Raw genomic sequence first — 14,406 nt, forward strand, 5'->3', positions numbered from 1 at the left:
ATATTTTACTTAAAAAAGAAGTCATAGGGATTATCTGGGTGGTGGATTACAGATAACTGCTCTTTTCTTTCCTTTTCTTTTACTTATTAAGCAACAATAACAGCAAAAACCCTAAAAAGATGTGCTTGTAAAATGACCCCTGCCTCCAGAGGCTCTGCACCATCTAAGTCCCAGGCCACATATCACTGTTCCCTACTAGTAGGACAAGTTCAATGGCCCAGGTTCCAGGTCCAGTTCTTCAGATACTAGGGGTGTCCTGGAGGACTTGTTAACCTGCCGGAGCCTCAGCTTCCTCATCAGTAGAAGAGAATACCTGCAGCACCCCAACTATCCTATTGGTGGCATTGAGGTCATGATGAGAACTCGGCTGTCCTGGCTGTGCATTCCTCTCCTGGAGTCATTGTAGAACCTTCAAAGGTCTAGTAAAAGTATGAGGCCAAGAACTCCAGAGGTGAAGACATTCTGGGCACCCTCTGCTTGTGTGATTGTTGTATCACTAACATTCCGATGTGGGGGCACTTGAGCCATTGTTAAGCATCTGCTCTGTACCGCAGAGCTGTTCACTCAGAGGGGATAGGAGCTGAACTCTGGGAGACAGTCAACTCTACAAGGTCACAGAGAGAAAGGGAAAAACCCCTCCAGCTGGACAATCAGGAGAGGTTCTTGGAAGGGGTGAGAGAGGTAGTATTTGTGCCTACGGAGAGGTGGGGGAAGAGATCCTAATGGAGAAAATAGCTCGAGAAGAGGCTCCAGTTGGCAGAAAGTGGCTCTTTCTCAGGGATTGGGGCTGGAATTGGTCCAAACAGCAGCACCCACTGCCTGGCAGGATTCCAGACCCCACTGGGTACCACCAGAGTCTCCAAGTCCTGGCATGCTCCTGGGTGCTTTGCTCCGTCCCTCTGTACCCTCCACTGGGGACCCTTAGGCTCTCCCCTAGGCCTCTGCTCTCATTCCCAGGAGGCCAGGAATAACCTCCCCTGGAAAGAACCACGTCCAGACCACAGGACACAGGAAAGGAAGACCTGCCTGGTGTCACAGGACTGGGCAGTGGGTTTGCCAAGGCTGGACCTCAATCTCTGTGCTCCTAATCCAAGGGAAAACACCCTGAGACCATAGCCTCACTTCCACTCCCTAAGTCTCCACCATCAGGGCCACCCTCCTTGCAGATGGGGCATAGACCCTCTACCGCGATGGCAGCAGGAGAGCTGGAGTGGGAGGGGGTGCAGCATTAATTGGCTGGCTCTTGCCGTGTAGCAATACTTGCTGCAGACCTGCACAGTGCTGTTTACAGGTGCTTTCCCACCATTAGCTTGTGCCTGGAGGGCATGGGGCAAGTGCCAGTTGTCTTGGGTGGGTGGAGAAGGGTTAAGGGCTGAAGCCTAGGCCTAGACAGGTGCAGGCTCCCCTCACCACCCCACCCACACCACCAGCAGAAAGGAAAGAGTGACAGGGAGGATGAGGAAAGGTGCCACACAAATGTCCCAAACTTGCACATCTGAATAAGAGGTGGTCTCAGGGCCAAACTCTCAGCTTTCTTTAGGATCGAGTGTCAAACACCAGGTCACCTGGCTTCCCCCAGCCCACTTGGCCTTTCAGGCTCCAGATCGGATTCCAACCGCAGAATCTCCACACTCAGGGGAGGACCCCATCCATCCAGGAGGGCCTGCCCCCGCTGTACCCAAAGGCCACACAGGTAAATAAACAGCAGCCCTGAGGGCAGAAGGATCACAGAGGGCACTGGGAGAGGATGGAACACAGCGATGGAATGGATACCTGTTTACACAGCATTAGCACTTGGGCTGGAGACTGGAGAAAGGCACTGCTGAATGATAAACTCAGGCTGCTGAGGTCCTGCAGCTGGCCGGCACGGCAAAGAGGCTGTGCAACCATGGGGGCTGCTTCTTAAACAACAGTGGGAAACCGGGATCCTCTCCCTGAGAAGGTAAAGGCCCAGGTGAGCCCAGACAGCTCAAGGGTGATGTGCCCCAATGGGCCTGGGAGGAAGCCACACAACCCAAGGTAGGCTTGGGAAGGAAGCTGTCCAGGAGGACTCTGTGGCCTGTAAGGGAAGGACCACAGACAGGTGGCCATCACAGGGAGAGAGGGATGCAGCAGCAGGGCCTGGCCTGGAGAGGGAGGAAGTGGAGGAAGGGAATCTTTCCCCACCATGTGGCCACGCCGGGCTGCTGCACCTGCCTGCCCACTGGCTGGGTAGGTAGTGAGTCCTGGTCTTGCAGGCCCTGGACCCAGCATCCTGCTGCTGGAGGGCTTCTGTGTGCAGACTTGCAGCAGTTAGCAGTTGGGGTCTGGGGGTGCAGTGGGGACCTCTCCTGCCTTCAAGGCGAGACTTGGCCCCTGTGTGAGCAGAGAGTTCATACACAAACATACTCATGCAAGAGACATTACTAGTCAGGCACTTTGTACCAGAGTCTGTTCCAGATGTCGGGAATATAGAAGTGGGGGTGGAGAGGAGACACCTACCCCCATAGAACTTATAATCTTGGCAGAAGGCATGGCATTTACAAAGGAAGTTATCAGATCATTTATTGTCCACTGTTTAAATCCAGTCCCACAGGCCACTAATTTCCTGCCCAGAACCCACTGCAGCCGCTTCAAGGCCATGACTGATGGTCCCGCCCAGCCCTCACACCTCCCTCCTCCTAGCTTTGCCTTTAACCCTTTGCTCCCTCTCTCCAGCTCCACCCTGCTCTCTGTATACCCTCAGCACTGCCAGATCTCTTTCCAGACTATTCTCTCTCTCTCAGAGGCAGAGGCCAGCCACAGGGACATTTGAAGGTAAGAGTGAGCTGACCTTTGGGGTTCATGCTGCCCCAAAGATGAGCCAAGCAGACCTGTGGGCTCAGAGGGCATTCTGTGCAGTCTGTCAGTGTGTTTCCTATGTCTCTAGATACCCCCCACCCTCCGATTCACCATGGGGTAATGGTCACCATCAAAGAGGATTTCTGCCGCCCTGACTCAGGCTCAGCCTTTAAGCTTCTCATTTCATCCTCCCGATAGCCACTATGGTACCGCTATGGTAACTGCCTTTCCCAGTGAGTTCAGAGAGCTTGGAAGATTCCCAAGGTCACCGAGAAGAAAGTAGCTAGAACTCCTAAGCTCATGCTGTTGACCCCCACCTGCTGCTTCCCTCCAATCCTCCCTCATGGGAACTTGTACTCAAGAGATGCCCAACAAAACCCACTGAACTTAACACTGGTAACAGCTTAAGGCAGACCCTTCCCCAGGGATGCTTGCGCTGCATGTATAGCTGCCTGTCGTTGTGGACCTGGGTGGCGTATCTGCAATGGTGGCATTTCAGACAGACAGCATGAAGCTGATCATTTTCATTTGGGAATGAAATGATCCCAGAGTCCCACGACCACCCTGTACAGGCGGATGACTCCCATCTCTCTCATGAAACTGCCCCTTCAAGGTTAAGCAATCAGACCCCTCTGTTTCCGTGTTCACTACTCACTAGCTTGGCTCCGAGGCAAATGTTCTAGACCTATTAATTATCACAGGATAATTAGGGATGGGGAAATCCAGGTGCAGATAAAATCATTGCCTCTCCCCACCTGCCCCCACATTCCCCTCTTGTCTCCCTGAAATCCCGGGATGTGCTGTGTTTCCCTGTCATCTCCACCCCATGACTCCCACCAGACTCACCAGGCCAGTGCCAAAATGCCCAGAGGAGTGCTGAGCCACCATGCCGGGGCCTGCTAGAGCTGCCTGGCCAAGTCAAAGTGACCCAGAAAGCTCCTCCCACTGCCCTAGAAGTCTCAGACACCTTAAGGAACCTTCCTTCCTTCTCACCCTCAGAGCTTAAGCTGCCTTCGTACCCCCAACCTTCCCATTCAGTTGATAGGAGACACTGACTAGGGTAAGGATCCTTATCCAGAGATCCATGCGCTTACCAAGGGACTGCTTGATTCCCCCAAGGCTGTCTGTCAGTGAAATTCTCTATGCATGTATATATTGAATTTATCTGGGAAGACTCCAAGGTACAGGAGACCCTCAAAGATCTCTGAACTACCCCCAAATGGTTAAGCAATAAGATTCTGGACCAAGGTGTCACTGAACCCACCCCTGTAAGCACCCATGAGGTCCGCTAAATCTTACAACCATGCGGAGAACAGGCTATAACTTAATGGTCGGGAGTACCAACCTGAGCTTCATCCCAGTCAGTGCTGCTACTTGCTCTGTCTCCTCAGTTTCCCTGTCTGAAATTGGGATCACAGTGGTCTCAACCACATAGAGCTATCGTGAGGGTTAGGGTAAAAGAAGTTCACCAAGCTAGGCACAGCACACTACCCCTGATCCACAGTAAGTGCTCAATATATGTCAGCTACTACTTATCACCTGCTTCAGAAATGAAATGGGATCTCAGTGAGGCTAATTGAATAGTCCAGTGTCACACAGCACTGCCCTAGCTGGGAGCCCTCGCTGGGGCAGACTGGGATGGGATTCTGGGAATACCATCTGTCCAGAGTTGATGCCTCCATCAGCTCCATCAGCGTGACAGGACTGATTTACTGGGGTTGGATCAGGATTGGGGTTAATCCAGAGATCAGAGTCACCCCTGGAAGAGTGGAGTTTGGTCTCCCATGGCTTTTGAGCTCAGGAGAGCTGAGTTCTAGTTTCAGTGTTATCTGTGATTGGGCCAGCCCTGCCCCCTCAGGGCTGCTGTTTTCCACTATAACATGAGGTGGGGTGAGAAGCCTGGATCTCATCTCAAGAAAGGTTCATCTTCAGCCTCTGTGGGGACATCCCCGCCCGCCACACAATCAAAGCTCATCCCACATGTGGATGGCCACCTCCGGATAGGTCACAAAAATGGGCCAAAGTAAAGGACCTTTCCCATCAGGACCAGTCTGCGAGGTTTCATCCCTTGGAAAGGTGAGGTCCCAAAGCCCCAGGCAGGGATTTTCTGAGAGTTAGAAATGCCGAGGTGAAATGAAATGGGTTTTCTGGGGAAACTGGAAGCCAGCAGCCTAGAGGCGGTCAGGCAGAAGCAGCTGGCCATCTGCCAGGGAGGTCTCAAGCACCACCACTAGGGTTGGACAAGTCCCAGATCCAGTGAAACTGGGGAACCTCCTGGGCAGCCTGCGGCCAGCGGGGCATTCTGGGTTCCAAATGGCCGGTCTGAAATGATGCTGAGAAAGGCAGCGTGTTGACTTCCTCCTGTGATGACTGCAGCCTGGCCACCCCAACAGACCTCAGTCATAATCACGAGGAAGAGCTACTATGCGCTCAGGCTGAAGGTCCCTCCAGCCACCCCTCCCTCAGCAAAACCAGTACAGTCTCTCCCTCTGCATCCTCACATCACACTCCAGGGCTGGCAAAGCCTGGGGGTTGCCCAGGGCAGCTCAGCTTTGCTTCCGGAAACATAATTCCAAGCTATGAGCAAGCCCCCAACTGAGCTTAAGAAGACCTCCCTGCTCTGAGGGACCCAAAACACACTTGAGCACAGAGCCGCTGGGGTGGGAAGTCACAGCCAGGGGAGCTCACCCAGCTGCACACATCTGGAGACAGTCATGGCCACCTAGGAGTCAAGGCAGACAGGACTGGAGCACTGGCCCTGCCCTCCACGATGTCAGCTGGCATGGGGTGGGGCTGCCAGTGTGTGCACAAAAGCCCAATGGAGGCCCTCAGAGAGGGGAAGTGGGTGGGGGAGGGAGAGGTTGTGGGAGAGAGGGAGGAGGGTCAGGAAGCTGAGGAGCAGAGGGGGAGAGAGGTCTGGGAAGGAGAGGGAGGGAGGAGGCCCCTCAAGCCTCTTCAAGCCTCCCCACCCCGCCCTCTTCCAGGCAAAATATTCTTCCTCTGAAAAAAATAATAACAATAATCTCCTTCATCCTTTTTTCTTTCTGAACAAGAGCTTTGTAACTCTGGATGGCTGATCCGAAAATAACTATTTTGCCCTCAGACAGAGTCATTTTTTAACAGGAGAAGCTGAGATATTTTGAAAGCCACCCCTGAGGCGAGAAGGCTGTGCAGAAGGCACTAATTGTCAGCGCTCCCCAGGGCAGCCCATGTTCCCAGGGAAGGGGGAAGAAAGCGCTGAGCTGTCAGCACCCTGCTCGGTGGCGTCTACCTCCCAGAGCCAGGCCAGCTTCCTGAGCTGGAGGAGATAAAACACAGGAACACAGATGATCTTACAGAACCGAAGCGGGACTGAACATTTTCAGCAAATTACCTCTGTTATGAGCTCTGCCATAAAATCGCCTCACAAGTGAATTTAGTTTTTCTTCCCTCCGTGCCCAATCAATTAGCACATGAGTAATACCAAGCCCATTAGGACAAACCGATGCCGGGGGAGTTATGTCATCTGCTATAGAAATGATTGCTTAATATACCAGTTGGCTCCGAGGAGCTCTTAGCCACACACAATCTTGCCATAATCAATAGCAACAGTCAGACGATGCTGTTTCCAGCGAGAGCCCTGCTGGGCAGCAGGAGCCGCCAGTGCGGTACAGAGCCGAGTGGGCCCCACCCCAGGGCTGCCCAGCTGCCTCCCCCTGCCCCCCTCACCTCCTGCCTCCCTTCAAAGCAAACAGGAGAAACCTTTGGGGACTCAGAGGAACAAACGAACCCAGGGGGAGAAAGAGAAAACCCACGGGGAGTGTGGGGGGTGGAATTTGTATCCATGAGGGACGGGAAGGACCAGACTTCTTTCCTCTGTATTTCCTAGCAACCACAGAATGGGCTTTCCCAGCGAACATCTAGAGGTTTCTGTAAGATTAGAACTCCCGTGGAGTTGAGTGTGTGGGTGATCACTGGAGAGCACCTGTGTGTGTATGTGTGCGTATGTGTGTGTGCATGCAAACACGCTGGCCCGTGTTGGCATAAACTAGGACAAGGCCCTTCGTGAGTGTTTACAGGTACGCAGGTACCTGTTAGGGGGCCAGGACACAGCGATCCACAAGACTAGCCCCCCGAGTCCGCTTGTTTCATCACAGCTTTGGGCTGAGGAACCCACAGGTCAGAGCACATCCCCTGAGATGACAAAGGAGGGAGAAAGTCCGGTGGTCATCAACCTGGGGCCTACATGCTGGAGGGGCGCTGGCTTCAGAGTGGGCCCTGGGAGGGGCAAGTTACCGCATCTCCCTGGGCCTCAATTTCTTCATCTGTAAAACAGAGAAGTCCGCCTCCTCCTGGAGGTTGGGAAGAGAGCAGAAGCCCACCTGCCAGGACGACCACAGAACCAGACAGTGCTTATGGATGGAGCGCTTGCTCATGCCACTCTGGCTTCTCCTTTCCTCCTGGGCACACTCTGATGCTCTGGGGTTGGGCCCTGGGGTCCCTAGGCCATCGTTGATATGAGCTACTGTCCTTTGGCAGCCGGGGATGGAGACGAGTGGAGAGGAAGTGGAGTGATTCTGGGACGTGTCCCCCAATGCCAGGAAGCCTCCCTTCTCTCTCTCTCTCTCTCTCTCTCTCTCACACACACACACACACACACACTCTGTAAGCAAGGCAGGGAAGGCTTCCTCTTACTCTCCTCATCGCATGTAGGTAGCTCTGGAGATTGTGGCCCAGGCTGATGTGCCTCCAGATCTTTGACTCATGTCAAAGACCTTGGAGCCTCGGTCTGCCTACTTGGGAAATGGAAGGGAGGGTTGCACCTGTGTCCGGGGTCGGGAAGAGTCAGGGAGCCTGCCGTGACGTCTTCCTAAGCGTCAGGAACAGCATCCAACCCACAACACCACTTTCTCTCCAATCTGTGTTTGAGCTTGGGTAGGGGGATGCTTTAATGAGATTACAAAGAATATCAGGTGTGGAGACTGTTATGGACAAAAGCCAATGGGGGAAGGGGAGCGTGCCAGGGCAGGTAGGAAGGTGTGGGTACAGTGTAGAGAACAGGGCTGGGAGAAAGGAGACCTGTCTCCAGACCTTAGTTTCCTCAATTGTGAAGTAGACTCAAGCCCACCCACTTTGCCTCCCTCCTGGGTTCTTATTAGGGGATAATTATGATCCCCAGGACTTTATAGGGTTTGAAGTTTGAGGACCTGGGTGACTGGTGTGCTTTGCACAAAGCATGTATCTGCTTTGTTGCTGTGGCTTGGGGCAGGCAGGGAGGCCCCGCCCTTCCCTGGCCCCTTTCACTGCTGCCCAGCTAACACGAAGTCCACCAACCCTACTCCGTCACTCCAGCCACCCTCCATACCACAGAAATGGCACAACTTCCCCTGCTTAGCCCAGAGCTTCAAGCCTAACCCCATGCCTCCCACATTCCAAACACTTACCTAAGAAGCAGCATTTTTGGTGGGTAGAGCATTCCAGTGGAAGACAAGAGTATGGATTCTAATGTCAGCTCTGCCACCAACTGCCATTAAGTCACTAAAAACCAGGGCCACAGTTTTCTCATCTCTAAAATGGGTACAATACCATCCATGCTATCTATATCACAAGGTTGTTATTAGGGAAGAATCAACCACTTACCCAAGGTAGGCAGTTTAGTAGACCAGAAAGGACATGGACTTTGAAAAGAGATAGCCTTGAGTTGTCAGCTTTTTCTTTACCCTGTTGGACCATGCATTCTAAGGGAAGTCAGCCACCATCTTGTAAGGACAGTCAGGCAACCCTATAGAGTGGCTCATGAGGAAAGAACTTGACGCCTCTTGCCAACAGCCAGCATCAACTTGCCAGCATGTGAGAGGCCATCTTGGAAACAGTCCTCTGGCTCAGCCAAGCCTTCTGCCGAGACTGTGCCCCTGACTGCCACCTGGTCTGCCACCTCATGAGAGGCCCTGAGTCGGACCTACCCGGTCAAGCCACTCCTGAGTGTGTCCACATAGGCATGTGTCAGTCACCCGCCACCCACGCTGCCCCCACAGGCTGGCCCGGCTAGCTGCGGTTTGTGTAGTGTGCTCCTTGGCATTTGCCCATGATGAAATCACCTAATACCACATCTCTTAGAACTCATTCCTTTAAACAACACAAGACTACACTGAGCACCCCTACATTTAGCTCTATGAAACACTTTCAACATTTATCCCTAAAGAAAATGCTACAGGCCCCGCACACTGTTCAGCACAGGGCTTCACACAGATATGCCTGAGTCACACGCCTACCTGCGTGAACCAGAGCCGGCCACAGACGGTGGGAGGTGATAGCTGTTCCGCTTGGGGTAATGTGTTATGTGCAGTAATAACTGATGCAGATGGGGCCTCTGCCCTCTTTAACCCACTTTTAGAGGAAAGAGGAGGGCAGGGAGAGGCAGCAAGGTGATGTGGTGAGGGGTCAGGAGCCAGCCTGCCCCGGCGTAAGAAGCTCCTCTCTGTGCTGGGCCTGGGGCCGGACAGTGTGTGCTATTACTCCATTCAAAGGCCTGGGAGGTGATAAATGAAAAATTGCCCTGAGAACCAGACTCCACTCTCTGCTCAGAAGGAAGGGGGAGAGCCCTGTCACAGGCTTGAGCGCTGACCCAGGCCCTGCCTCAGATGGAGGGCCAGCCCATCTGCTTGCCCACATTTGAAGGCGCTGACTACTGTCCCCCACACTCGGTGCTCAGAGTCACAGAAGTCAGCCTGAGAGGAAGGGCTACTTTATCATGATTTTAAGAAGAGGGGAAAATGGACTCCTTTGCTCTCCTAAAGGGCTGGCTACTCTGATTTTCACAGGTAATGGGGCAGGAAATTGCCCGTGGCGAATAAGCAGACCTGTTACCTGTGGGTGGAAATGGGTAATGAGAACTTAAATCCAGGCGCATCACCAGATCCCATTAGGGAGTCAGCTTGCAAAAATGATTAGGGGGTTTTAATATCCAGCCATCAGATGGATACCCGTCTCCTGCAGCGACCTCAGACTCATTAACCTAGCGGTCCTGCTCGGGCCATCAATCTCTCGTGCTAGTGGAGTGGCCTTCATCCCACACCTCTCGTGAGAACCCTCCCAGAATCCAGGGATTTGAAATAATTAAAATGCTACATGGTGTGGTAAACCTGCTCTCCTTAAGCGAAATTCAGATAATCCTTCAGACTTTGAGGAAGAGAATAACTCTAACCTTCCTGCCCCTCGCAGTTAAAAGAGTGGAGGGCAGGGTACAGAGAGTGATACACCCCTATTCTCTCCCTCCGGTAGTGGGGCTACGGCCAGGCAGTGTGACCCAAGTGGTGGGAGCGCCAGAACCTGGGCCCGCTCCACTGTCCATGACTGCAGCATCGCATAGTTACTTCCCAGGCCCTCCTGTGGGGGCAGGACGACCTGCCTGGCCCGCTCACTTCGGGTCTTCTGTCTTTAGCCACCCACACATGCGTGTGTCCCAGAGTAAGTGCCTCCTGCTTCCTCATCAAAACTTGCCTTCTACACAACCACCATTTTGCTTTTGCTCATTTGATTCTTCCTCCTCCCTCACATTGCTCCAGCAATTCCTCCCCACTAGTCTGAAGGTGCTTACTCCATCCCTATCCCCGGTCCATACCTACATTATGTCAGTCTTCTCCTCTTCCTTGAATTCCCTAGCCCAGAGCTCTTCATTCCTGTGCTTCTTCCCTGAGGTTCCGCTTCTTTCTGCCCAAGAGCACATGGGCCCCCGGGGCTCCGATGCGCTCCAAAAAGCTGGGCCCGCGGTCACTGTGGACACTCCTTTGCCCCCACCACCCACTCGCTTCCCAGGCCCTTCCCCCTTGCTTCCTGCCTTTCCTCGTCCTTCCGTCCTTCCTTCACCCACCCGCCCTCGGTGTGTCTGCCGCGCCCTCTCCTCCTCTCAGACCCAGGCCACCAGCTTCCACTCTGGTCCTTCCCAGCTGGGAAATCCTTGCCTCAGACCTTCCCGCTACTGCTTCCTACCTGCTGGATGGACACCCGCTTACTTGAATTTTTTGTTGATCTTTTGTTTCTGCACACTGACGGGACCTTTGGGAATTTTGTCATCCACGCCCCTGGTAGGGCCTGAAACGTGCCTCACTCAGGGATTAAATATACAACAGTTTCTTTTCTTTTAACAACTTAAAATAGTCTCTGACCTTGAGGATATTCTTTGAGGAATAATATTCTACACTTGCATTCATAGAATTTAGAACTCAAAGGGACCTAGGAGACCCTTGTCCAGGTGAAGAATTAAACTCCGTTCTTACTCCACTTCCATGGAAGGTTAGACTTTAAGATAAGCAACAGTTATTTTTTTCCCTGGATCTCAAACATTAGATCTAAGCAAAAAATGCATTAGTTGGATATCAGGAGAGCTGCGTTTGGGTTTAAGCTGTCATATGTTTGCTGTGTGACTTTGGGCAAGTCAGTTGACTTCTCTGTGCTTCAGTGACACTGGACACAGAAACTGAACAAATTGCATTCCAAACTATGTATTTTGCTCTAGCATATGTGTATATATGTGCATAAACATATATGCACACACGCGCGCACACACACACACACACACGCCAATAGTTTTGCCCACAGTGTTTTTATCTGACTCCTGGCTGAGCAGGAGTAGATGTCACCTGCAAGCCCTGGAATCTAAGCAGCTCAGTCATGGCACTGCTCCCATCTATGGCTTTGAGCATCTCCACGCCTGGCTGCCAGTTGCCAGCCCTGCCTCAGCCCTCTGTGCCCCTGAGCCAGACAGGTCAGCCACGCCAACACAGGCAGGGTACGGGGCAGAGCCAGGCTGTTGCAGACCTTCCCTGAAACCTGGCAGCACAGCCTGGAGTTTCCACAACCATCTGGCGAGGCAGCATCTGATTGGGAGGTCCCCGCGGCCAACCAGAGGGCCACTTCACCTGGCTGACCTCCCTTGGTAGGTGTGGGAGATGCCTGTACCTCAGCATCGTGGGAAGCTTGGGGACCTCCAGGCCAGGGCACTTTGTGGAGACCACTGGCCCTGCTCTCTGAGGCACACAGCTTCCTGAGCTGATGCCTGAGGGCTGCAGGGTAAGTGTGCCCACTTGCAGGAATGAAAAGGGGCAAAGATTCCTAGGAAGAAACAGGAAGAAAAAGTTCTGGGGCAATGAGACTCAGAAGCAAGTCCCTCATGCAAGGCCTAATCAGGCGCGCTCCTGGGCCAGGCTGCTGGCTGGGCAGGGGGCACCCTCCAGTCCTTCCAAAGATAAGAGCTCTTCCCCTGTTCTTAATTTTGATAGAAATGGCCACCCATGATTAATGCATGGAGCGCTGACGAGAAGGAGGCCACTGGATACTGTCTGAAACAGCACCCAACCTCTAGAAACGTAGAAGGCCATTAATTATTGATCCCCAGAAAGGAGATTTGCCTCCGTGGGCAGGGGCGGCCCTGAGAAGCTTTCCTAGGCAAAGCTGTGATAGATAACCCTCTGGGAAGGGAAGGCTTGGTGGGTGAGAGGGGCAGACCAGCAGGGCAACCTTGACCCCCTACCTTTCCAGCAGTACCCCTAGGTGCAGAGGTAAAGCCAAATTATCCCTCTATTATTACCATTATCTATTAAAAAGAGCCCCACCCAGGAAGCCCACCCTCCTAATTGGTGCCTCATTACATTCCCATCGCAAGCAAGGCCAGGGTTTTGAGATCAAGAGAAAGTGGGTGCTGGTGGGAACAGACACCACCTTGTCCTTATTTATGACACAGAACGTTTTATATATATGAAAAGCCAGCCATAATTTGCTTATAAATAATTGACTTCTCCTAGATTAAAATCTCTGGAGGGACTCTCAGTTTATTCACAACAAGGCGCTTCTGCCTACAGTGCAAATTAGGCCCTTTCAAACCTGTCTTATCTCAACCCCGAACGTTATGAAGAGTGATTTTTTTTCCTTCATCCCCTGTAATAACCTTCAACTAACCTTTAAACTGGAGTGAATAATTTAAATCTTATTTTCATATCAATGGAGGAGTCAAGCCAAGCAATTATCTTTTATCTGTATACTCTGTCGTCAGAGCGGCAGGCATAATCAAGTTTTCCCAAGCGAGCCAGATGAGAGAGAGAAGAGTTAGGAAGTGAGAGATGGTATCTGAAGACATTAACGCAACAATGAATTATTCAATAATGAGTACAAGATCTGTCATAACACACACACACACACACACACACACACACACACACAGCTTTACATCTGCCCGTGTTCCAGGCAAGCCAAGGCTGGCAGTCTGGGGGAGGGGTGCCAGGAAGGGGGTCTGGGCTAAGCATGACAAATCGGCAGATCATCTGCTCAATTAGGACAGAGAGCAGGTGCGCAGGGCGTGCTGGAGGCCCAGGATCGCACTGTTATGGGCCAAACAACAGGCTGATGGAAAATACCTAATTTTCGTGACAGTGATGTAGAGCAGCTCGGGCTGGGATTTTGCTAAAGGAGATGGGGGAGGACAAAAAAATTCACAGGGGTTGGGGAGGGGTGGGAGAGAGAAGGTAAAATGAAAAAAAAAATAAAAAGCCGGAAAAGGTTGAAATTCCCCACGGTGCTCATTAAAATTCTACGGCATGCATTTCTTCCCTGGGTCCCCTTGGACTGCCCATGATCATTTTTATTAATTCATAAAATATCACACCAGTGATTGAGGCTGATGATTAGTGGAGCCGACAAACACAAGAGCTGGTGAAATATTGCAGCAGCTCCTATCGGGTTCCTCTGAGTGAAAACACAGACGTCACGTGAAAATTCATCCTGCAACTGGGCCTGGGGCGGCTGGGTTGGCTGTGGGAGCAGGCGGGGCTCAGGAGTCTGTCACTGCTCCTGCTGCCCCAGCTGTCTCCCTTGTTTAGACACCCAGTGGCACCAGCAGGCACTTCCATCCCGGTCTCTGGGTTTACAAGCTTGAGACAGACACGTCCTTTAACCTCCCGTGTGAATCGGGCTGTCAGGCGCTGGCAGGAAGTAGCTGGGAGGCTTCCATTGGATGCTCAGCTCCTGCTTTGGCAGGTATGCAGCAGCAGGCACAAGAGCTGGGGTTCCCAAAGCCCTTTTCAAAATGTCCGTGCCCTTGTCCCTCCCAGGAATTCCCTGGCTATGGGGGGACTCCATCCCTGAGCAGTTTTGAATCAGCAGCCCCTCTTAGAAGTGAAGAAACTGGCACATTTCAATAGTTCTAAGGGTAGGAAGGCCAGAGGACCTGGTTTCGGGAAAGGCCAAGTGAAATTTTGTCTTCAGTGATGAGGATGGTCCTCTCTGGTTTCTGCTGCCTTTCTTTTCCCTTCTCGTTCCTGATGCCATTTTCCTTTCTTACCAATCATTCTTCACTTGTCCCCACATTTCAGGAGACATTGCATACTTTGGGCTATTCGGTGGGAAGGACTAGTTCAATTTTTCTCAACACTGGCTTCAGCCCAGAGACTTACCACAGTAAATCTCAGGGCAGGAGATGACGAATATGCATTTAACCTGTTTCTTAGGTGAGTCTCCTGCTCTCAAGTTTAAGAACCATCAGCAAGGCCCTGGCTTGTGCTTCAAAACCACAGAAGACATTTTGAACAAAAGTAGGCCCCAAGGCCCCACCCCAAA

General features: G+C 52.3%; 1 long non-coding RNA gene across 10 annotated transcripts; it reads left to right on the plus strand.

Moving 5' to 3' along the window:
* The first annotated feature begins 502 nt into the window (after positions 1-502).
* On the plus strand, positions 503-6,253 carry LOC119238802 (uncharacterized). Of its 10 annotated transcripts, XR_005123673.2 has the most exons (6): positions 503-672; positions 1,531-1,693; positions 1,786-1,954; positions 2,698-2,796; positions 4,753-4,896; positions 5,944-6,253. It is a non-coding gene; the product is annotated as an uncharacterized LOC119238802 (long non-coding RNA). The 10 variants fall into 10 exon arrangements; XR_008549398.1 differs by lacking the exon at positions 4,753-4,896 and having other exon boundaries at positions 503-681; positions 1,517-1,693; XR_005123671.2 differs by lacking the exon at positions 4,753-4,896 and having other exon boundaries at positions 503-681.
* The last annotated feature ends 8,153 nt before the right edge of the window (positions 6,254-14,406 follow it).

Source organism: Talpa occidentalis, unplaced genomic scaffold (assembly GCF_014898055.3).
Source record: "Talpa occidentalis isolate TD23 unplaced genomic scaffold, MPIMG_talOcc4v2.1 talOcc4.11, whole genome shotgun sequence".
In the NCBI taxonomy this organism is placed as follows: Eukaryota; Metazoa; Chordata; class Mammalia; order Eulipotyphla; family Talpidae; genus Talpa; species Talpa occidentalis.